General features: G+C 36.6%; 1 protein-coding gene across 1 annotated transcript in view; it reads left to right on the top strand.

Annotated features, from left to right (window-relative positions):
• The window catches only part of LOC134670642 (immunoglobulin superfamily member 10-like), a 477,034-nt gene that overhangs the window by 280,953 nt on the left and 173,430 nt on the right, over window positions 1-22,651 (top strand). The window contains exon 2 of the mRNA XM_063528451.1: window positions 21,356-21,392. The gene's annotated coding sequence lies outside the window, so the exon portion shown is untranslated. The remainder of the gene's footprint in view (window positions 1-21,355; window positions 21,393-22,651) is intronic.

Here is a 22,651-nt window from a genome sequence, read left to right as displayed (position 1 = left end):
ATATTATTGCAGGTGACTGTACAATGCGATATGATTAAATAAATCGTGTCGCATGCGTTGGCAAAACAAATGTCGTAAAAATGTGTCATACTTATGTGTAAGACATTTTTGACGAAGAACTCACAACAATCAAAATTTCTGAATGTATGCTCACACTTATGCTTGAATTTAAAGGTAGGCTATCAAATATTTTAATGTCAAATATCGGCTTATCAGCTTTCTCAAAAGTGTTAAAAAAATCGCGTCATGCACCCGATACTTTTATGGAAATCCCCTGTTTTAGATGTTAAAATTACAAGAAAACAGCAACTATGAGCTAATTTATTTTATAATTAAAAACAGCATTGCAGTTAACACTATATATACAACAATCAACTAATTCTACAACGTACGAGTACGCTAACTGCATTAAAAAGTTCTGGAACCAATCAACAAATCGTGGAACTAGGCCACAAGGTAGAATTTTCGAGTTCAACAGTCAGACTGCTAGTGAATATTTTATTGTAGTTCAGTGTGTTTCTAGATGTATAGTCAGCACCAGTAGTAGCGGGTGAAACAACGCACCAAAACTACAGAGAGAAAAGTACAACAAAAACACACTTAGAATTACAAAAATAAACTTAATCCGGGGACAAGGAGAGTTAATTAATAAGGAAAAAATTGACTTTTGCAATTTCTATTAGTTCTTGCAATTTCTATTATCTGTTTGTTGAAATTATATTTGGGATTACTGAGCTGTTTGTAGAAATAAATAAACTTTACAGAAATAGTGAAACGTCCATAATTATTACTAAAACTTCAGTTTTTCCCCAAGTACAGAACTGTTTTTTAATTCCTGGTGATGATATTTCTCTCAGACCTGAAATACTATTCCAAATGGGATTATACCGCTATCGTTCAAGTTTAAAAGTATTTCGCACATTCAAATTTATTGTTCTACATTTAGAGACATCTAATTTCGTTAAGTTATTTTATTATAAATCCACTCATTGGTTACCGATGTTGACGTACCTACTGTCAAAAAAACCGGGCAAGTGCGAGTCGGACTCGCGCACGAAGGGTTCCGTACCATAATGCTTAACTTCGGTGAAAAATCACGTTTGTTGTATGGGAGCCCCACTTAAATCTTTATTTTATTCTGTTTTTAGTATTTGTTGTTATAGCGGCAACAGAAATACATCATCTGTGAAAATTTCAACTGTCTAGCTATCACGGTTCGTGAGATACAGCCTGGTGACAGACGGACGGACGGACGGACGGACAGCGAAGTCTTATTCGGGTCCCGTTTTACCCTTTGGGTACGGAACCCTAAAAAGCTAAAACGATATCATTATGATACCTAAGAAAGGTTTCGCTATCGAAATCCAACTGAAATGAAACGGTATGACGTAATACCGGTAAAGGTATCTTTATTTTCCGGTTAAGCAGTCCCTGAACTGGATACATCTTTTAATTGTCCATATTTTAAATTAACTTGTCGCCAAACGTTTGGTTAGTTTAGGCAGAGATATATATAACTCCGTATAAGATAAATAAAGTCTAAGAAAAAAACGTGCCTCGGACGGCCAAGGAAAAGTCGTTCTCGAATAGGTGGCGCCATTACCTTTTTACTATTCTCGGCTAGATGGCGTTAACGACACCGTTTGGTATTTAACAATTTTAACACATATCAGTGAAAGAACATGGGTCAGTAGGGAACAATAAAAATTAAGAATCATTTATCCGTAAACATATTTTGATTATTTTATACATTTTCAATTTTATTTTAAGTTTTAATCGTGTGTCGATAGATGGCAGTAAATACTACAAAATTGACAATGACAGGACCCCTCTATACTATCTATTCTTTTTGGTTTAGGGTATCGGGATTGAACAAACATCATTAAGGGTGACTCACGCTAGACCGGGCCGAGGCGTCCGACACGTAATTTTCTATGACGGCTGATCGGTGATCACGTGGTGCTTACCATAGAAAACGAAGCTCCGGAAGCTTCGGCCCGGGCACGGCCCGGTCTAGCGTGAGTCGACCTTTATGCCTAATATTAAACAAAACACAACCAATTTTGTATTCAGCAGAATTTAAATAAGTTGCTCAGTACTTTTTTTAAATTCTGTTAAAACTGTTATAACTTTTATCACATGTCATGCCACCATTGCCCGGTCTTCTCGTACATTATTAATTAGAAAACTCGGAATAACGCATAAAATAAAACCTGGCGGTATTGTTTTTACGTTGTTTTATAACTAAATATCTGGGAGACCGAGCTTTGCTCGGAAAATATATAAAACATGCGCGTTTTTCCAGAGGTAAGACCTTGTTAGATCGATTTTCGCCCCAAAAAACCCCCATATATCAAATTTCATCGAAATCGGGGACAACGCCGACGTCAGAACGTTGGAGGCAAATTTAAAACTTAATTTTACGCGATTAAGTTGTGCATTATTAAATAACACTTGCACTGCTTATGCTATCAAAATCGTTGCAGGCTTGCTCCAACTCTAGATGGATTTTTGCTCAGATGAAGAGCTTTATATAAGCCACTACGTCAAGCGCGTTTGAGAATAGTACTTTCGCTATATCCGATTGAGGTAAAAGCCTGTCAGACCGCACGAAAATAGCACTATTGAGTGACATATATCGCTTTTTAGTGCTTTTGGGATTATCTTATGGGATTAAGGTGCACAACTGTGCGCTAGAACTAGAAAATCTAATATTCTGATGACAAAAATGATTAACTATTTTAAACATAATTTTTTTAGAAGATATGTATTATTTCCTTACAAAAAATTGATATTACGTAAACTAGATAAACATAAAAGAGCCAAAGGGACTACCGCGAAACCAGAAATTCGCAAATTGCGGGTATCTTTCTCTTTTACTGCAATGAAGGCGTAATTAGAGTGACAGAGAAAAATGCCTGCAATTTGCGAACTTCGATTTTCGCGGTTATAGCCTGAATCTGACAAGAAAGACAAGGAAAAGTTGATACACTTATTTACTGCCCCTACAGCTGTTTCCAATGCACTGCCTCCATCCATAGGTTTTCTCAGATTTTGACCAGAGGAGAGGACCTACCGCGGACATAAAAAATTGATACTCGAGTGATAGAGAGACAAATAAACGAACGGATTAACGTCATCTTCCAGTAAGCAGTCTTCACTCAAGAACCTTTCTAGCTGAAGATTGTAATCTTCACTTTTACGACCAAAGCCTAATCCATTGCCACTTAAGTCTATCTCGACAAGCTACATCGTTAAGTTGCTTCTCGATTTTAAGAGACTAGTACTCATGACTATTGACTATTCGTCTTATGCAGCACTCGATACAATTTTACTGCTATAGCAAATGATACTTAAGCTTTGGCAAAGGGAAAGATAAAGCATTATCTGCATTATACTTGTAAGGCACAGTGGTTTTAGCTCTTTAAGAGGCGACGATGTAAAAAAGAGATTACGAAGGATATTCTAAAATGAAACAAATCCGAGATGTAAGTATTCCAGATATTTTTGTGGATGTAAATCTTTAATTTAAAAATATTTTGGTTTGGATTTTACAGTAAAGTCCAGGTACTAAAATGAGTCGCTATTACTACTATTACTGTCTATCGACACGGACACAATTAAAAATTTCATACTGATAAAAGTAATAGCGACTCATTAGCTTATAGCTTTGCACGGGTAATAGTTCAACCAATTTACACAAAATCTTTACAAATTATACTCCTAAAACTTCTTCAAGAATCATTCTATTGATAAATGAAAACTGCATGTAAATCCGTCCATTAGTTTTTGAGTTCATCGCGAATAAGCGTACAGATAGACAGACACCGCAGGGGACTTTGTTTTGTAATATGTATTGATGATGCAATTTTGAAAGTATGCAACCTGTGGGCTAGCATAAATTAAATCCGGCTCGAAGGACCAAAAATGAAGTGGATTAAGTAAATGTACCTATATTTAATTAAACACATAATTTTTCAATGGTCCTTTTTTACTTACATATATAAAATAAGTACGTGTTTTTAGTAAGTACAAATCTAAATCGAAAAGTCACATTATTTTAATATGTCATTGTATAAATGTAGAAAACCAATAAACTAAATCGCAGAAGGTTTTAATACCGAACACCCCGGCGCATCCGTCCAGCCGGCCATTTTAGGCGCAGGTACAGTCGCCATCAGATAAATCGGAGCTGTCGAGGTGCTCAAAATATCTGAACACGCACTCTAACGCCTTGACAATAGAGGCTTGTTCAGATATTTGTGAGCACCTTGGCCGCTCCGATATATCTGATGGCGACTGTACCGTATTGTGGATGTGAGCTCACGTACACCGCCTGCACGTGTAAAAGTGTGCGAATCTCCTTCGCAGTTCCACCGGCTACTTTTATAAGTGTAATTGAAAGGAAACCCAGGAAATAAGGTCCAAAATCGCTTAGCAACACAATAAGGATGTCAATGAGGTGGAAGTAGACCCCTTCTTTAATTCGGCGGCCGTCACTGTAGCAATAAAGTAACAAGGCACGAGAGAGCTACTTACAGCTTGAGGTGAAGATCTTATGTTTTATCCTCCTAAGTCCCTGCGTACTATTTTTTGTACATATTTCAAAATCTATTTTGAACTTTTAATGTGTAACTAAGGGTTCCAATTTCAAAAAAAAAAAAAAACGCTTTTTCATATCTCATGCTCTGAAAGTGGGTCGTTGTTGTTCTAAAAGGTGCGCAGAAAGTGATACGTTTATGCTCTAGTGCAGAAAAGTGGTGTACTCCTCTGCGTCCCCGTCCCACGAACAACTGGGTGGAAACAAAATGGAAAAATAGTGTCTTTATTTCCTCGCCTGGAACGATTGGTAATTGTTTAATTTTACTAATCCCACGTTGATCCTTTTTTATAAAAAATGATGTCAGTGAATTGTTAAAAACAAATTAGTCTTGATTTCTTTCGTTGGATTCTATTTACTCGATTTCATAAGGCGGGAACCAAAAGGAATACACCAAAAATATGTTTTTAAACCTTACACTTGCGTGAATGAGCAAAGGCAGAATCTTATACAGCCACTGTTAAACGTTTGTACGATATTAAATTGATTTTTAAAGTTATTTAGCACTATATTCATGAAAATAAAATAAAATACAAGATGAAAATTACTTATATTATTAATTAAATTGTTATTTAATATTTAAAATACTTTTATGATGTTATTACGATGTGTGGCGCACCGAGGTCGCGGTGCGGTCCGGTAGTCTATTGCGGCTTTTAGAACGAAAAAGTATAAAATTAAAAAGTAAGAGGCAATCCCGCTGATTTTCATACTATAATGAACAAATCATTTTAAAATTACTGCAGTTTGTTAAAAAATGTGTGTTTTCGTAAATATTGCAATCAATTTATTAGGGTTATTAATCTTCACACACGTAAAGTCTCCGATTGCAAGTAAGTCTTAAGGAAAATAAATCATGGCCGTAGATCTATTAGGTAAGTACTTCCATTACTGATTTTGCGAAATTGCCTTGTCTTGTTTGGTTTCCTCGCATTCGATATGAAAAGTAGTGTTTAACTCGGGTGAAAGGCACCATTTCTGTCTCGGACTATTGGCGCTCTCACTGCGTTCGAGCGCCAAACTACCTCGACAGAAATGGGTGCCTTTCAACCCTTGGTTAACAATCTACTATTGGGTCTCAGGCTATCCTTGCATCAACACTTTTGACGACCGGTCTGGCCTAGTGGGTAGTGACCCTGCGTGTGAAGCCAATGGTCCTGGGTTCTAATCCCGGTAAGGACATTTATTTGTGCGATGAGCACAGATATTTGTTCCTGCGTTATGGATGTTTTCTATGTAGGTATTTAAGTATTTGTGTCAGCATTGCGATACAGCGAGTAAATGCCGCCAGCATCCTTGGTACAATGCCTCAAGGGCCTATTTTAGATTTAAGCTAGTTATTAATTTATTTTAGTAATACCACTGTATATATCTTGCTTGTAAATAAATTATTTGTCCCTAAGTATGAGTATATTATATTTGTCGTTGTTCGAGTACGCTCGTAATAATTAAATACACCTAGAATCACCAAATCGGCCTACTCATACCAAAATGATTTCAACAGTCAAACTCGCCCCAACTTGTGCCTTAAACGCCCCACCCCTTTCTAGCGCGTCGACAAAGTGGCTATTAACCTCATTATGGGTTCCGTTCACATGTGGGTTTTATTCCTTTGTGAACAACTTTCTAACGGTCGATTAGCTCGCAGGCCAATAGAGATGTTCAATACTAGCTTTTATTAACTAACTATAAGCTTTTATGCGATTGTTTAGTCACAATAGTTGTGTGTATGTGTGTATAGAGACATTGTCAAAGTATTTAGGTTAGATTGACTGGTATGGTATCTATCTATATAGATGTATAGTCATTTATTTCCGATCCTTGGGTTCAATGGTTTTAAAAATTATATTATCGTTTTTTTTTTGTAATCTACAAAATGTCCCGCAGTTCGGTGTGCCTCATGGCATAGGCCTCTTCCAACATTCTGACGCTCTGTGGGGGTTAGAGAAGACCCTGAACCCTCGGGGCCTTAATACTTGGAGTATGAGGTTTATAGTATGACGGTTTATCTCACTAGTGAATCACAATGTATTTCAAAAGCAGTAAATAAGGAATTCGCTGATTTTGATCAATTTGGGATTTCTCTATCAACTATTTGATAGTTGCGTCGCTAAGCATTTCGGGGTTTGACTTTCAAAGTTGGTCACTCCCGGGATTGACTATAAAGGGCGAAGTAGGTTAATTACTTAGTAGTTTTGAACTTAAACTAAGACTGTTATTGCCACTAGCACTGTTGGCGATTACATTCTATGACTACAGTATTTTACTACTAAAATAATCATAAAAATCTCTTTCGTATAAGATCTAAATTAACCGTGTCAAAAATCTATAAATAGGTATTTAAAACAAAAATAAGCATTTATATTGCTACTCGTAATTAATTTACTAATAAGCATGTCAGTCATGACGAATATCGGTCGTTGTCGTCGTTTGCGGAACCGACTGGATTATTATATTTTTGAGGCTAATTAGTTTAATTTGGTGGTAACGCGGCAAGTATCATGGGCACCTTTGCACCCGGTACAGCCCGCGGAGGTCTTTTAGATTAAAATATTTTAATATTTAGATATAATTTAAGTTACTTTTGTATGATTATTTATGTACCTTTAACCTTTTGTATAATATATAAATATATATTTAATTCGTTTAATTTAGGTAATTTTCGATATTTTTATGGTAAAAGTTGTAACCTATGTACGATATTCATCAAAAATAATATGTGACCCATTGATCCAACCCTAAAAAATCTTCTGATTGGATTTCGGAAAATAAATGTAAGTATATATTTAATTTCGTTTATTTTAAGGCAGTTATTAATAATTGTTTAATAAATCAACGACCATTTTATCGTTTTATCCTTTTCCACCAAATCCTTTAGCAAGGTTAAAATTATGAATTGATTACTTTAAAGCGAAATCAGTATATTACTACACTAAGATCGCAAACAAAGGTAATTTTGAGATTCTCCGTATTTCTCCAAAATTAATACAGTTATAATTTCTAGATTATCAGAATAAATTAATCTGTTTCAACGAAATCAAAGGTATAAGACATTAATCAATAAATCATATAAATGTACTGAGTAAAGATTAGGACAACACTTTGATTGAAATGTTGATTGAGATTATTTAACGTTTGTTAAAAGTATTTGTTCATGAAGATAATTTAAACTTCTTAGAAGTAATTGGCCGCTGTTTGAATACCAGCTCAATAAATCAATATTCGATTTTGAAGTCTTTTAAAAAGTCAGCGTCTAGGCGATTATATCAAAACACTAAGCTAGACAATTTTCTAGTTTACCTACTCGTTATTGAAAAATGAATATTGAGTAATTCTTATAATTTATTTAATCAAAATGAACTTTAAAGTTCATTTTGATTTGTCAACCCCGCGTTTTTTACAAATACTCATTATTTAAACAAATGAAACGTTTAAATTTATAGGGCTACCGTTTATATGAGGCTGTTGATAAGGTTTCAAAGAATCTTCGACAGGTCTACGTATATGAATGGAATACGGCCTCACGGACCTCGACTTAAAATGGAATAAAAGTATACTCGGCGCCGAGACCACACCATTAGCTCCTTGAACTAACACATCTAATTAGATACCTACCTACTACCTACCTAGCTGTCATCCTATATGACATCTATTTCAATTTATACTTTACATCTTGGGGTTTTTACCTTGATGTATCAAAACCAATTGTTAATAAAAACGTGACTTGCCTAAACGCGCAGCCTTAGCATTACAAATAAAAATTCTAAAACTCGCTGAAATACAATCACAATCGTCGAAAGATTTTAATCCATCCAAGTTTCTTCGCTATTCAAAAAACAAGGGATTTAAACAGGGATTTGCAGGAATCTGTACGCATCGCGAGGCCCGCTCCGAGACACGGAGCAGCCAGTAATTAAGATTTTTATCAGGCCCGTTCTTTTTTTTACGGTCACGGCTGTACTGATTTTATCTTTATATCTTTTACTAATGGGTTTCGTGCAAAAATGTCGAAGAAAGCAATCGGTAAACGCTTCATTTACCTGCTTGAAGCTTGGTTTATAACTTTATATTCATCCACAATTCTACATTAATCTACAACACAAATATTATCTGTTGTTGCCTGATTTTATTTTTCTATTCAATTTCTTCGCTAATCAATATACATAGCCCCGAATATCTTAATAACATATCCCTAAATCTTTTCTTGTCTTAAAATTTCCCCAAGGCATCCGCCTTGTAGACCGCGAGCCAGGAACAGATTTCCATGACAAATCGCCTTCCGGGCGAAAACTGCTGTAGTGGTTAACGGCTATGTATAATGAACCCTCGTGGTTGTCAGCTGCCGCTCCGTTAGTGGGTTGAGGATTGGCAGCCACCAAAACACGTAAAAAAAATTTAGTCATCGCCTCCCGCTTGATATTTTGTCAGATGATAGTTTAGATGATTTTGTGAATAAAAAATCTATCATCTGACAAAGTATCAGGCGGGAGGCGGTGACTGACGATATATGCACCTTGCCTGCGGTCTATTCAGCCCTCTTGGCTTACAAGATTTTAATTTGTTGACCGAGACAGGCGCACTGTGAGCCTCCGGAGCGTGAAACTAATCAAATCTTCGAAACTCTGTCCAGAGCAAACCGCGACGCCGCAGTTTATCTCAGCCAAATGGGCGAGAGATGCTCGCAGTACACAGATTCCTTGCTTCCTTGCACAGAAGGGGCTAACCCAAAATTCTAGGTTTTATTCAGATTGAATATCAAAAGTAGAGTGGGTTCAGAAAGAGATGAGTCGTGGAATGTTTTTTACCCAATACATTCCACTACTCTTTCCGAACAGACGCTATAAGTATCTATTTGACGCATAGTCTGATCCTTTACTTTTCATGCTGACTGATCATCATGAGACAACACAAGCAAATATAGCAAACCATCTTACTGTTGTCAATCGTGTACAATGGAAGAACAACAAATTAATCCGCTCGGTCGTAAAACAGGCTAAGTCTAACTTGCACTATTCATTCCCTTAAGTGCACTCTTGGCAGCCAAGTGCTTCCACAGTTGCGAGGCGTATGATTTGATATGTGCTTTATGGAGACTTGGCAAGGGTCTGCAGTTATTGTCAATGGAGTTGCTTAGTTTTATGGGCTGTTGCTGTCCGGTAATATATTTTGTGTGCTTTTGTCATGGAGTTTAGGAAAAGGTTGTTGGCTAGATAATAGATAAACTACATAATAGAACGGGACAAGTACAGTTAATGCCTTTCTATTGGTATTCTTAAAAGAGTACGAATTCCAGAAAAAAAAATCAACTCTCTCATTCAAAGTTATAAAATATTGTTCAGTTTTGCTCCAGTTTCGACAGAAACCGAACCTTCGGACGAAACATAATGTTTATGCCGAAACATAATGTTTATGCCGAAACCTGCCAAAACGAAACTTCGGCCAGACATTACCGAAAATACAGTTTCGGGGCAGCCGAAGCGTTCGGCAGTTTTTTGGCCGAACCATAACCTTCGCCAAAATCATACAATTTAACATTTCTAATCTCATTAGTAAATTTTGTGATGTGCCTAATTCGTACATATCAAACACACGGTATGTAAAGCAAATGGGTTAATTACGTAAATCAACGCTAAATTATAGCTTTGTGAAGCTGCTCCGCTAGCATTTCATCCAAAACTAATAATAGCATTAATTATACTGTAATCGGGGCTCGGCCCTTTGGGCGGTTGTTAGTTGTTATCTATACCAGGGGTGCGAAACTCCTATCTTCGGCCAAACTCGGTTCCGCTTGGCTCAGCATTGCTCCGAGCAATTATTACGGTTGACACAATTTGACGTCCCTTTGCGTGCACCTTGACTTAACCTAATTCCAACTTAAGAGAGGCTATTTGCTTCCCTGCTAATTCAACAGTGATCGAACAAATTCAAATGGGCAGGCATCTTCAATGGCCACTGCATCCCTGACGGATGATTGTTGCAACGCTGTGTCAAGAGCGGTTGAGACGGCCAATGCATTTCCGCCTATGGCTATATACAAGCCTATTGCTGCACGGCACTTCTTGCCGCATAAGTCGCACGTGTGAGTTTGTTGAGCCTCTGGATCCGAGACCCGGCTACCAGCTCTGACGCCTCTGTCTTTTTTGTCTCAGGTTTCCCAGCCAACCTTCGTCGTGCTTCTTCACTCCTACGCATAGGTCTCCACGCCACTCGGGTCTCATTGCAGCACGTGCTTGCAGGAGTCCTTGAATCTTAGCATCGGGCACCCCACAGGTCTTTTTGCGTATGCTATCTGACCCATCAGCACTTGGCGTGGTAACCTTTCTGGGTCCATACGGTGTACATGGCCCAGCCAACGCAGTCTCCTCTGTTTGAGAATCGCCGTAATGCTGGTGATGCCTACCCTCGCAAGAACTGCCTCATTTTGTCATCTTATGCTTCCATGTTACTCCCAGTATAAATGGGCAGGCAATGGTTATTCTAACACGTAAGGTTGCTTTGTTGGGTTGTTTTCTAGTTAAGACGAAACAGAAGCTGAGCTTTAAACATTTTAGGTAAATATACCCGTCTCGCTAACGGAAGCAGCTCCTAAAACTAGTGCAATAAGGACAAGGCAAAAATCCTGCGTAAAAATCTCAAAAATCGAGGTTTCATACTCGACTGTTTCCGCCTTCAAAACTTAAGCAATCGTAACCAAATTCGGAAATCTAAATGATTATTATGAAATTATCTCTGTCGGACCGTTTTGCTTTTTTGGCTAATCGATATCAGTTTTGAATACTACGCCTCTCATTGCGGCATAGTCAATGAGACCATTTTGGCCATTTTTGAAGGGCTCTAGCGCCTTAAAAAACAAAAATATCAAAAAAAGCAAAACGCGCGGTACGACACAGATATTGACAATATTAACCTGTGTTGAAAAAAATCATTGCCCTAGCATCAAAACCCACGGAAGAAAGAGTCGATTACGTTTGTATGGAGAAATGACCACTCCTGTTGGCTCTTAAGCAGGCCACTGACGAGCCTTCCAAATGGATGCCGTTATAATGGATTCATCCAAATGGACGGCATCCAATTATTTAGTACACTGACGATCGATCCATTTTATTCGTCCATACTTCCATGCCATCGGTGCTCTTGCTTGTGTGTGCTTTATCGGTGCAAATGGATTTATGTGAAAAGGATTAAAAAACCAATATTTTTTGTCTTGAATAACAACAACAATTTTTCTAGCGAGGCATTTCTTTTATCTTTGTCGTGGTAGTCGTCGTTTGTGACTTGCCATAAACATGAATGATTCCGATACTCCTCTATTACCGAAAAAACAAAGTCTCTGCCTGTCATTTTTACGATTAATTCGTTGTCGTGTCGTTACTTGGTGGCAGCGCCATGCAGACTGAATAAAAATGGACGTAGTTTTGCACATTCACGGAGTGTTTGGAGTGCGTCCAGTCTGCCGCCCTAAGCTAAAAGGCAGTTTTTCGACATTTTGCCAAAATGGACTTTTTGTGATATTCGTAATGTAGAGATCGAGACGCATCGACCACTTTGGCCCGTTTTCCGATAAGTGGCTTAGTTTTCGAGAAAAATATCGTAAAAAGACCGTATTTGCACTAATTTTCGTTCGTTCCTAGTCTAAAAAGCGACTATTTGACAAAGCCAGGCTAAAACAACGTATATGCAGCTATACGTTTTTTTACGCTCTGGTTTGCGTAAAATCTTATCCACCATATCTAGCCTAAAATAACGTATAAGCCAAAAACTAGGCTAAAAATACGTAAAAGACGCTATACGCACTTTAAGATTAGGATCTTTAGCAAAATTTTAGATCTAATACTAGTCTAAAAAATCGTATAATATTTTTTTTTGTTTAAATGTCTCATACGCCATTTTAGCCTAGTATCACTTAACTTTTTTACGTCACCATAATAGTCTTTAGAAACGTATAACTATTATACGTTCTTCTTATTTTGTATGGACGTCGTATTAAACGCAAACAAACTTTTAAAATGGTTGAAAGTGCGTCTAACTAGTCTATAACGCAGTATATGCTCCAACCTTCGTCATGCTCCCCGCGCGCCGAAAGACACCTTTACGCTAAGTAAAAGCCGTCAGCCGCAAGCGCAGGCTTGTGGCTGCCGGAATGAGAGCGGAGGTGGCTTTTTGCGCGCGAAATATTGACCGAACGCCAAGGTTAAAAAAATACTTTATTATTGCATTACCATCATATGTTATCAATAATATGTACTGTTTACAATTGGTACCTTCGAGTATTATCATTTTTATCAAGGTATATACTTTAAAAATGCCTCGCAAATACTTCCGCTCGGCAGCAAATACGTCCTTCTAGCGTAGTTTGTGATGGTAAAATTGTTCATACGTACTTTTCTACAGTTGTTTAAGTTTTATTTATTCATTGGACGGTTTGACTGCTTTTATTTAAATAAAATCAAATTGATATTACAGCTAATCGTATCGGGTTTAATTCCTTATAATCCAAGTAGGTATTTGACATTATGAAGAGTTTAAATCTTATTGAAAAATGTTTTAAAGGGAAATTTAATGAGAATTCTTACGGGCAGTATAACATTTTCCGCCTAAGTATTTAGATAACCAGGACAAAGGACCATGGGCATCTTTGTATGGAACCTGGGTCCATCCGAAAACCAACTGAGAATTAAAGATAATATTATATACACACATATATATATATATAATCCTAATTATATATATATAATATTTTACTTAAATGAAATACTTAAGTAGGTTTTATCTAGTTCATATCGCACCAATAGATTTCGATAAGAAATATCGTAAATTAATTACTGCAAATTATATTACGTTTTATTTATCATAGTATTTATATATTACAGTACTATCTATTACGTTTTATAAAAAAACAATATGTATCTTAAAATAGGTTGGCATGTTTGTTTAGATAATAGTTGTATGTTAAAATCCCACTGGCACTTGGAGGCACTTGGAGGCGAAGGAAAAATAGGAAGCTAGAGGAGCTGGTTGCGATGCCTAATATAATTGGCGAGATTAAAGCCACACGACTCCGCTGGCTTGGTCACCTGGAGAGGATGGGGGAGGATCGTGCTGTGAGAAGAGCGTATGTGGGGCACCCGGGCGGAAAACGTCCGTCTGGGCGTCCCAGATACCGCTGGAGTGACGAAGCCCAAAAAGACCTGTCCGCCCGCCCTCGGAATAACTGGCGTGAAGTGGCGCAGAATAGAGCAGAATGGCGCTCTCTTGTGTCAGAGGCCAAGATCCTCTTTGGGTCACTGAGCCAGTGATGATGATGTGTATGTTAAAATAGTCAAAGCTATGAGTTTGTAATCTAATAGAAAAATAATTTTATTGTGAATCTAATTTTTAATTATAACCGCTAAAAGGCGTTTTAGTATTGTTGGAATATAAACTAATTAGGTACTGGCATCGATATACCTCATGTCATTGTATGTGCAATTTAGTACAATCCAACACGTTGTTTTAAAATGAGTACGAATCTCCGTTTTTATGGGAAGTAAAAATTCGGCTGAGCTTACTGCGGACTCCGTTAAGTTTCGTTGCTCATGCTCATTAGAAGTATATGTAATGTCATTAGTAGAGTCGAGTAAATCTAGTCTATTATACAAATAAAATCAGAAAAACCGTACACTAAAAATTTGTTACATATTATGGGGCTATTCCCACTAGTTAGGTATCTACCGCCAAGTTGTTACCAGTGGTAACTACTGGGAATTTATATCCCACTTTTCTTCCCAGTAGCTACCACCAACTCAGTTTTGTGGTAACTACTGGGAACTTCTTTTTCCAGTAGTTACCACTGGTAAAAGGTGAGATTTTTTCCTAGTAGTTACCACCAACATTTTTTTACAGTACAGTTTAAATGTTTGTTTATTATATGAACACAAAACACTATACTACCAGGCTATTATTAAAAAAACAAGATCCAGCGATTACTTTTTGGATTATAATCTTAATTACCATATAAAATTAACACATAGATCGGGTTTTTCCCACTAATTACCATCAAGTTGTTACCAATGGTAACTAATGAGATTTGTTAACCAGTAGTTACCAGTGTAAAAGGTTGGATTTTATTCCTAGTAGTTACCACCAACATTTTGTTACAGTTCAATAGTAATAAAAACAGTATAAGTAGAATACTATAAATATAGAGGCTTTATTGAACCCTAACAAGATTGTAGTGGTAACTACTCCCATTAGTTACCACTGGTAACAACTTGATCGTAACTAGTGGGAATAACACAATTTATATGTTAATTTTGTATGGTAATTGAGATTATAATCCAAAAAGTAATTGCTGGATCTCGTTTTTTTAATAATAGCCTACTAGTATGGCGTTTTTTGTTCGTATATAAATAAACATTTAAACTACGTACTGTTTTTTATTCCCATTTCTTCCATAAATACTAATCTATAAAACCGTATATTCGGTGTTTTTGTTGGTATACGTTTTTTTACACTAGCACGCTAGTCGAAAATCTGGTCAAATTCATAATTTTTCCTAGTATACTAACCAAAAAGGCCGAATAGCTGCTATAGGGTCTTTTAACTTAGGATCTCAAGTGCGAATTATTCATTGGTACTAAGCAAAAAGGCAGCATGTGACATATACGGCGTTATTACCTAGTTTCTACTTCGGAACTAAGTTAGAACGCCGCATAACGCATGTTTACCGCCTTCTTGACTAGTACGACCTACTCATTTTTAAGCTTAATACTAATTTAAAGTGTTTTTTTATAAAATAACATAAAAACTGAGCTGTTTAGAAACATACTATACATACCTAAAATAAGTACATATATATACCTACCACATACAAAAAGAAAAAATGGAAAAAGTTTTACCGTTTCGTAGAAATTCAAGAAAGATGTTTGGGTTGGTTTTTTGCGATTATCTCGAAACTAGCTTTTGTCGAAAAACTGCCTTTTAGACTAGGACGGCAGAGATGGCGTGGCGCACGTTTGGTGTACGTTTTTTGCATTGACGGTCAGTCCAAAGTCGCCACGCCGATACGTCCAAATGGAGTGGCGTGCTGGATTTCAATCCAAATGGAAATCCACGATTTGGATGCCGTTTAAAAAACATTGTACGTTTTTGACATTCACGGACCGATTTTGGAGTGCAGCCACGCTATTTGGACTGTTGGAAGGCTCGTCAGTGGCCACCTTTAAGATCAATACACAGTGTGGCATATGGAAAAATAAAAAGTAACGATGAGCCTGCGCCAAAGAATTGCTATTTTGATGTTATATTTTTCTACCTCATTTTAATACAATTTTAATCTGATTGTGCCCCGAGATTCGACAGAATATGAGTGCTTTGCTCGGAAGAGGGAAGCAAATATCGCTGACCCGCCAAAGAATCGCTATTTTGATGTTATATTTTTCTACCTAATTTTAATACAATTTTAATCTGATTGTGCCCCGAGATTCGACAGAATATGAGTGCTTTGCTCGGAAGAGGGAAGCAAATATCGCTGACCCGTGAACTCTTTTGTTTGGATTGCAACCACAGAGCAATTATTTTTAATTCGTTTTCATTTGTTGACTTATTCTTAATTTAGTTATCTTGTTAGTTGTTTTTTTTAACAGCATCAAATAAACGTACCGTAAACCGGGGTTACTTTGATTTGCGGGTCGACTTTGATAGCAACTTCTCTCCGCTACTAAAGTCCTTGTTTTAACGAGTTGAACAAAAACTTCGCAGTATTTTTTTCTTTATTGGCAACACTGATAGTTGTTTCACCACACAGTAAGCGGATGCGAGTGTAATATTATTAATTCGTCTAGAAAAAAAAATTAATGGCGCGTACGCTTTTCTTCCTGATTTTATTGGTTGAAAAACTTTGACTGTATTTGTGTCAATAATTAATACATGTAATTTTATAGTGTCTTACGTTAATCAGTGTTGATTCGCGAGTTTATAAAAAAAATACATGAATTCGACAACCTCCACATGCGCACATGTAGCCGGGGAATCCATGGGTCGGGGTGTCTTTGATCACTTATACGTGGTGAAATTGATCAGAAGATTAAAGAATTATTTTGGCAGCTTACGATTTTTTTATGTATTTTTTAAATAGTAATGTAATAAATAGGCATCGTTTGAGTCAGTGGAAGAGTTAGATGTTGTCGAATTATAAATTTGTATCTAGGAGTGGATCTCTGGAACTGCTTATCTGATTATAAATATTCTTTTACCTGTTTCTTCCATACCGTTGTCGTATGGAATTAAGTTTCTGGGTGGAATTTGGCTACATTTTATCCTGCGGCTTTGCTTTAGGTGTTTTATTATACGTGCGTAAGGCCACCAGCCCACCAGGGCATTAATTCTACAATAAATAAATATGCATTGTTTTTTTATAGAAATAATGCCATAGATTACAAAAAAAATATCGGGTAACGAGACTACAAAAAATACCAAGAAGAACAACTTAATGATGTATTCGCAAACAGTGGCACAAAATCTATTCGTGCCGCATATAAAGAAAGCACACAATATTTTTTATAGAACTTTATACAATAAGTATAAAGGTAACATGTCAAAAACCCGGGTGCACAGACCAAATTTACTGAAACGGAAAAGCTTGTAATTCAAAAATCTGTTGCTAAGTGCGATGATTAGTTAAATTCCTACGTTATTTATAGTAAATAAGCGCTTAATTTTTCTAATTTGTATCATTTCGTATGATATCAAAGTAACCCCACACCTTAAAAATATAAATAACTTAAAAAGTACTTAACCGATTTTTATTTTTTACGGTCTTTTTAGCGGGTCTACTTTAGATTGTCAGCAAAAAAATAAGTGGTTTCAAAGTAACCCCATTCTCAATATAACTTTGACCGCGTTGTTTTTATTTTTTTCTGAAAAAAGTATAAGTCCTAATTTTTTTTTATTTGGCAGGCGGAAAGAAGAGAAAAAACCGATTATTATATTTTTATTTCATATTTTTACGTATATTAGGATCGTCAAAAAATGGTGCCAAACTCCAAAATTGATCAAAGTATCCCCGGTTTACGGTATTTATCTTCCTCATATTTCAAACAGTACAGTGGCTCAATCGCCCAAATATCGCTAAGTATATATTATTCACAAATATGTATAATAGCTACTTTAGATTAATATTGATCAAAGTATACCGTATAACAACGAGCGTCGCAGATTACACACCGTCCTTATGACCGACATGTCCCACATAATGTTTGGGTCACAAATTAGCGGCTTGTGGTATCAGATTACGCAAACGCAGTGAAACCGGAGCCTAAGTGTTTAATAGGCAAAGATTGAAGCCAAACCGGACCCTAATGTGTAACATTATCGGTTTGGGATACGTTTGATCATTATAGAACGTGTGATCATTGAATCCTGACGGTTGATCGGTAAATATAGGACCTAAAACAACTAAACTAAAGGTTTGTCACAGAATAAATAATAGTACTAGGTACAGAAGATTCACTCTCTAATAAAAAGGGGCTGTTACGATTAGAACAGATATGACCACTAGGTGGCGACATCGACAGCGCTAGGCGTGGCTTATGACTAGCCACCAAAATTGGTGTGGGACGGATGTACTTGTAGGTACTAGCTACCTGTTGCAAAGCGACGAAATCGCGGAGTGACCCACGCCTGAGTTTGTATAATTTTCTTGGTACTTTAACAGAAGTGACTTTATTATTAAACATACAATAATAACATTTGGAACAATAGAAATTAATAAAAAAAAATACTATAAATTAACTTAGAATTAAAAATTGGTACTTGAATCACTCTTTTAATGTTTGCTGGCTCAAATGTCTTTGTCATGCAACAGAGTAAAATAAGACTCCCTCTCCATTGAGGTGAAGATGATCGGAGATGATTTGGAGGTGAGAGGAGACCATATCTCTTCTCTCTTTCGACCGCTTTTCATCGACGATTTACTTTCTCTTTTAGGGTTCCGTATACGAAGGGTAAAAAAGGGATCCTATTACTAAGACTCCTCTGTCCGTCTGTCTGTCTGTCTGTCCGTCTGTCTGTCCGTCTGTCTGTCCGTCTGTCTGTCTGTCACCAGGCTGTATCTTATGAACCGTGAGAGCTAGACAGTTGAAATTTTCACAGATGTATTTCTGTTGCCGCTATAACAACAAATACTTAGGTACCTACTTAAAACAAAATAAAATAAATATTCAAGCCGGGCTCCCATACAACAAACGTGATTTATTTGCCGTTGTTTGCGTAATGGTGCGGAACCCTTCGTGCGCTAGTCCGACTCGCACTTGGCATGTAAATTGCACTTGTTCCAATATCCAGCTTTTAATTTTATTACGAGTACCGCAGTACAAAGTTAAACCACAATGTGACGGATGAGTTCCGCAAACTGATTTGTACTCAATTATCCATATAGCATTTAATGGTTTCGAGTAATTAATGCCATTCATGATTATCCCTATTGTTCTTGCATGGAATTATAGCAGTATTAATAACATATACTACTCACTTACTTAGTATCTTATTGGGAATTAAGTGATTAAGCAAATGATTAGCGACCCGCCCGCGCCCGACTGCGGACGGACGTGTAGGGGAGATCGAGGTGAGTTTTGACAGAGGAGAGTTGTGACATTGTCGATTTTTTGGAATCTAATGACTGTTAGCGAGCTCGCAACAGTGTGCGTTTTTAGCTCGTAACATGAACTAACAAACGCGCTCTATTGCGACCTTGTTTTTAGTTAATATAGATTCCAAAAAATCAACGATGTCACAACTCTCCTCTGTCACAACTCACCTCCGTCTCCCCTAGTAAAGCGTAAGGGGCCCTTAGAACAAAATTTTGACAGTTCCGAATAATTGTCAGGCCGATACCGTCCGGCGGACTGTTAATCAGTGGGCCCCTTTTTAGGTATCGCTGGGGCGACATGGTGGAGGCACTTCGAGCAAGCGAATCGAGTCACTTTTGGTATTTGGTATATACGCGAATTTTTTAATTTACTATAGGTAAATAGCTCGTAAGAAAAATCTAGTTAAATTGGATGATGTAAATGGCCATTATAATCTGTATGAAATGCTTAATGTAACTAACTTATTTAATTTGATAATGATTAATAGGTACTGTATCTGTGTAAATAGCTTTGTAAATGCCACATTAAAAAATAATGTGATCTATTGTATCGCGGACTTTTTTGTAGAGACCAATGAAAGAGAGACAATCTCAACTTAGGTACATTGTGTTGTTATAGCTCAAACGGATTAGGCGTTTTCGATTAAAGCTTCTACACCGCGTGATTTTTTCCGATATCATAAGAAATACTTCGTCATATTTCAACCAGTTTTCAAAAAACCTTAACAAATTATACATATATAAACCTTCCTCAAGAATTAATAGTCTGTTGATAAATGAAAACCGCATGAAAATCTGTTTGAATTTATGGCGAACATCTACAGATGCGTCGGAGGCCTTTGTATTATAAGGTGTAGTGATAGTGATATTGACAATTAGGGATTCTAAGAAATAAAGTGAAGTGTTTTTCTTGTAAGTATTACCTTATCATCATCAATGGTGGAGTGTCGTACGAGCGAGTTAAAAGGCTGGCCTAGCAAAAAGAAGTAGTACAGTCACCTGCAATAATATGTGACACAACAAAGGCCGCAAAAATATCTGACACGATCTTATTTGTAGAGCCATAAGAGCGTATCACATATTTTTGCAGCCTTCGAGGAGTAACATAATATTGCAGGTGACTGTACCTACGTAGGTAAAAGCAATAACGTTGTTTTTCTTAAAGCGCTGTAGGTAATAACAGAGAAAGGCCAATCTGTCGCAGCTTTTTCGGGTAAGATAGCCTATCTTTCGGATCGCAAGCAATATTTTTTGTTAGCCCTAAAATTAAGTAACATTCCATTTCTGACCGCAGCTGCGCTACTAGTACGAACGCGTCGGTGTTATTGTCAATTTCCATAGTAAAATGAATGGTAGTACTGCTGTCATTGGAAATGGACTGTTACTTTAATGCTGCTTAAAAATAAAACACTGAGCTTCAAAATCTCCACAGTCCATTGGTAAATAAGTTTTTTGCCAAACATTTCATTTTTGGTTTATCGCTGACTTTACTTTTCCTTCCACACGCAACTAGTACTCATCGAAACAATTATTCTAACAACGCCAAAAGAATTGCGTTGTTTTATCATAGAGTTCCCATGGCCACCTCCTGTCGCCATCGTCAGATCAGGTCAATGTCATCATAATATTGCATTGTCATCCAATTTACTTATGTATGTACCTAGGCATACCTCAGTCGGAAATCGGGAAGTGGGTCAAATTTAGCTTCCAAGATTTGACCCACACTACTCACACTAACAAAATATTTAACATAGGTACCTACCTACATACATATAAACAGGGCAAGTTAAATAAAAGCTTGTAAAAAGTACGACTCAAGTAGGTAAATAGCATTACAATAACCTTGACACCTAACATAGTATGTTATTAGAACTAATATTAGAATGACCTTTTCCAACCCAATTTCACACTTACCTACATATACAAGTTCTTCCTGTATTCATCCAAAAACCTCATTTCATGGTTGATTTTATCCGCCAAATGTGAGGAAAAATATGTTTACGAGAAAAGATGAATTATTGGTTGGGTGAGATGTTTCTGGAGTATCACTTCAATCGATAAACGCGTAAAAGCACTTTTTCCGAAGCGAATAACTTGTCCAGTTTTTAATTTTTTGTCTTTTTTTTCAGATCAAAGATGCTGGGATCTCTAATCAAACTATTCTGAGTACGTATTAAGTTTTTTTATAACTAGAACCTATCATATTATTAAACAGCCGGAAAATAATGAAAGTTAATTAAGAAATGTAAAAATAAAAGCGGAAAACGAATCGGATAACAATGTCTAATGAAGGATTGAATTCCTAAAGGGGTTCCTACTAATTGAAATAGCTAACGAAATACGAATTCACGTCTGCTTTCAAATTTATTCAGACATGAAGTATTCCCAATTAGGAATCGCGTCTAGTTTCAAGCCAAAGACTACGAAACATCGTAAAAACTAAAAAAAAAAAATTCAGGCATGTGAAAAGTTCTCCACACCGTCAAAGCACCATTGAAATATGCCTCTTTACGCCTTCAATCCAAACTGAGTTCTATTTGTAACTGGTTAAGGTCCAGTTTTGGGTGTGAGGTTAGACTAATTATCAGTGCCTGACACGAAAGAAAGAAGTGCCAAGAAGCCTGTGAAATCGTGCGAGACGATAACCTATAATTATAAGAAGGTGATTATCAGGCTTCTAGGGATGGGGCGATTTCGTCGATATAAAAAATCGATATCCTTATATCCTACACCAGAACAGGTGACGCCCCAACTAAAACTGCGTCACGAAAGTGTTTTTTTAGTATTTAAGATTTTTACTATATCTATGGTCCTTGGTTGCCTGAAAATAAATACTTTAATCATTGATTGAAAGGATTTGACTCAAGTTTTACAATATAAGATAAAAGACATTTATTCGTGACAATTTAATGATTTCGTTGTCTGTACGAATATGAACAGACAACAAAAGCATAGTAACAGAATATTGACTGATCACCTACTGTGAAGTTTATAATACTAGGCCTGCCTACAGGTTATTTTTGAGTATTGCAAACTGAGCTTTTGCTCTTTTTAAATAAAAAATCACTACCAATAATTCTGCGATCATTTAAATTGTTAATTTCGCATCGAGCTCTCGTCGAGTGCTCATCCCGCCGTTTCGAGAATACTCAATTAAGTACCCAATCCATATTCGATGATCTGTCATATAGTTACAGTTAATATAATATAAAAAAAAATATATATTTTTAAGAAAATATAAAAAAAATATATTTATTTCTCTTCGTTAATATTCCTCAGTTTATGCTTCCTGCATTATATTATATGAAATTTACAGTTTACTAAAAAGCGGTTAATTTTGTCGTACATGTTAAAGTTAGCACAGGTATTTGCTTTATTAAATACGAGTAGAAATACTTTATTGTAGGCAACGTCGATATTAATAT

The sequence above is a fragment of the Cydia fagiglandana genome, chromosome 14, assembly GCF_963556715.1.
Source record: "Cydia fagiglandana chromosome 14, ilCydFagi1.1, whole genome shotgun sequence".
NCBI lineage: Eukaryota > Metazoa > Arthropoda > Insecta > Lepidoptera > Tortricidae > Cydia > Cydia fagiglandana.
The sequence above is the reverse complement of the archived record's forward strand: the minus strand, read 5'-3'. Positions and strand labels throughout refer to the sequence as shown.